This window comes from Belonocnema kinseyi, chromosome 7 (assembly GCF_010883055.1).
Source record: "Belonocnema kinseyi isolate 2016_QV_RU_SX_M_011 chromosome 7, B_treatae_v1, whole genome shotgun sequence".
Lineage (NCBI taxonomy): Eukaryota > Metazoa > Arthropoda > Insecta > Hymenoptera > Cynipidae > Belonocnema > Belonocnema kinseyi.
In genome coordinates this window covers 69,883,278-69,886,836 of record NC_046663.1, presented here as the reverse complement: position 1 = coordinate 69,886,836, position 3,559 = coordinate 69,883,278, and the positions used below count along the sequence as shown (strand labels likewise).

General features: G+C 30.0%; 1 protein-coding gene across 1 annotated transcript in view; it reads left to right on the top strand.

Annotated features, from left to right (window-relative positions):
* Positions 1-3,559, top strand: part of LOC117177356 (facilitated trehalose transporter Tret1-like) — a 6,587-nt gene that overhangs the window by 581 nt on the left and 2,447 nt on the right. The gene's annotated exons all lie outside the window — the stretch shown is intronic.

Genomic DNA, 3,559 nt, shown 5'->3' with positions numbered 1-3,559 from the left:
CGGCCGATATTGTTAATTTATTTACAAATGAATACTTCAAAGTTAATAAATAATAAATAAATAATGAAGTCTTATCTCGTTTGATGTACAGGAGCTTCTCTAAATATCGTAAATTTCGTTCAACTGTCATGTCAATGTAAAAATGGGCATTTACGAATACAAATGTCAGAAATATAGTCGTTAAATATTATTATAAGTATCATTACATATTGAAAAATTCTTTACTCTAAAAAGGAAGTTTTATAGAAAATATTTTATGGGAAGTACAATCTTTTCATATCGCAAAGTAGTTAACAATAAGAAAATCGGCAACTAAAAAATGCAATTTGGTTAAAATATGTATTTTTCTGTGTGGTGATGTAAAAATAATGAAAATTCTTTATTTAATTTTGATTTTCATATTGAGATTAAATCTCCACCATTTAAACGAGATTTTGGTACTACGCAGAACTTTACATTTTTTAGTAATTTTAAAAAGTAGTGATAACGCTAACGCATTTTGAATTTTGGGTACGTTTATTGTATGTCATAATAATCAAGCAGGAGATGAAAAAATAAATCTTTCACCAAAAATTCGAATATTGTCGAGACGTTCATTTGAAAAAGTAGAAAACAACTAGAAATATTTAAAAAAACAGATAATATCTTCGACTACCCACATTACATTGAAAATCTGAAGGAAATTATTCATATTCATAATTTTGATTATTTGAATATGTATCAATCTAATTTCTGTTTATTTTCTCATTAAATTAAAAAAAAGGATGTTTGCGAAACTCAGATAGTACTTGCAAATCCAAAAAACGGCCAAATATATATTTGGCTCGCATGTTTGAGCGCGCCTAGGGCGCGCGACGGTTCAATCTCGCGCTTCGCGCTCGATAATGGGTTACCCGACGCTTCGCGCTCGGATATTTATTCTTTGCATTTCGAATGCTTGAAAAAAGCTTTATCAAAAAGATCTCTTTTAGATGGCAGTATTTATATGCGTCTTCATATTCTGAATTGTCTACTTAATAAAGTATAGTCAAAGATTAAGTTTCTCAAAGTTCTGTAGGCTTTGAGGTACACATTCTCATCGTGACATTCGCGCTGCGCCTCGATTTCCGACAGATATTTGTAAACATGTTTTGTTGAATTTTTTTCTCGTAACTTTCGTCGTTTTTCCGCACATTTAAAAAAATTTTTTTTTCAACGTTATTTTCCACGAATAAAACAAAAAGTACGCATCTTATCAAGAAGTGGTTCTTAACGAAATTGTAGATCTTTTTTGGGATAACAATTTTAGTTGATTCAACTTTTTTCGTATCCTACATAGTTTGTCTACAAAATGGAATTTTTTATTTCTCATTATTTTTGTTGTGTAATCAAAATTTGAATTTTCGATTTTTGAAGAAAATCCAAAAATTTGTTATGATAATCTTATAGGGCTTTTAAAAATAAATGTTTTTCTTCTCTTGACTTTTTTTAATATCGTGCGTTCTTTTTAACGAAAAAAGTCTTGAGGATAAATTGTTTGTTCTTTTTAATACTATAAATATCCGTACATAGAATTTTCAAATTCAAAAAAAGTGGTCTGAAAATTTTTCAAAAAGCGCTCACTTTTTGAATTTTTAGCAAAAATGGCTGGTTTACGAACTCTTCCTTTCTTGTAGGACCTAAAAAAAGTGTGACATCGTGAAAACCTGATTTTCGGATTCAGGGGGTCTCGAAACGTAGAGATCCGTTGAAAAACTGTGATGTCAAATTTCCGACCATTCTAATACTTTCTCAATCATAAATGATGAGAATGTAAATAAATGAAATTAATTCCCTGTTTAGAAATCGGTTCTTCAATAATCACTTAAAATAAAAGCGAACAGCCAATATATTTATTTATTTATGGTAACCTTCTATAATGAAAAAAAGAACCTGTACGTTTCATGCGGAAGTCATTTTTGTGGGGATTTTTTTAATAAAATACAATTATCACCTTTTTCTCGAAAATAACAAAAGATACGTGCAAACAAATTTTGACCAAAAAAAGTTTGCACCTCTAAAAGTTTTACAAAATATACCTATTGCTCTTTTGTGATACCTTGCATCATTTAAGCAAAAAGCCTAAAATTATATTTTCAAAAAAAAAATGCTCCTACATTAAAGAATGATTTAGTGCTCATATAGAAAAGATAGGATTCATTCCTCATGCAGAAACTTTAAAGATATTGCCAAAAATAAAAAGGGTGGGATGCAGAAGATTTTCTGGAAAACCCCAAATTTGTATTTTTTCTAATATTAAAAAGGAAACTTCGAAGTTAAATAAAAAAAATATAGAATTTTAAAGTTAAGATGTGCGATTTTGTAAAAAATGGATATTAAAATTAAAATATCGGTAACCTCGAAGGAAATTTTTGTCTCTCAAATTGTAAATATATGTGTCACCTAATTTTCTCTAAAAAAATGTTGGAATTTATTACGGCATATTATAAATTTTATTTTTAAAGAAGTAACGCCAAGGTAACATGTTACTTCTTTCAGTAACGGTAATGGAAACGCATAATTTTTTGAAAAAGTAACGGTAACGATAACGCGTTACTTTCGACTGATAACGACTGGTAACTGGTAATTTTAAGGTTCAAATTTAAAAATAGTATACTTATTTACAAAATTAAAAAAAAAATTTTTGATAGACAACAATTAAAAATAATTTTAAAAATAGGTCAAACAAGCTACGCAGGGGAGACCATTTAAAACACAAATTAATGTAAAATAATTAAATAGACGTAATTGATAGTTACGGCATGATACGTGGTAGTATATTAAAATTAGAATCGATTATTTTACTTTATATTCGTGCTTATAATTGATAATTATATATTGTAGGATCGAACTGTCAAAAAATTAACTTGATTTCATTTACAGGTTATGCAAAATGTTCCAGACCCCCTGAATATTTCTTCAGCTAAAATATTTTTCATTGAGTTAAGGGTCATCCTTTAAATCTCTTTTAACGAGGAATTCAGTGATGACTTTTAATTTGACCTTGACGATGACCTTAAAGGGCATTTCAAGGTCAACTCTAGAAAAAATAGAAACCCCCCTTTTTGAATTCGGAAATCAATAGAGCGGGAAATTTCACGTTCAAATATGTATTACGCTCATATCTTCCATTGTTTCCTTGAAGGCCCTGTTTGATAAAAATTAGATTTACTTTCAGCGTTACCCAGGAACAACGACGTGCACATAGTAAATTCTGTTCCCGCTGAGGTGCTTAATTACACAGGCCAACAATTCTCAGAACCAGAGACCAGACCTACTATACCCGAAGGTTTTTGCTGCGCTGAATCCGAATCTGACCTCAGAAAAATTCAATCACCCTCAGTTTTCGAGATATTCTAACCTAAATGGGTCAAAAACCCGTTATTTTGATGTGTTCGAGGCCCCGTAACATCGCGAAAAAATTTTTTTTCGCAAACTGACAATGGCATCGTAAAGAACTACTCTTTACCTTCAAAATGCGATGCCTAACTTTTTGATACGATTTTTCATAGCCGAGATATGGCGGATTCAAATATGAAAA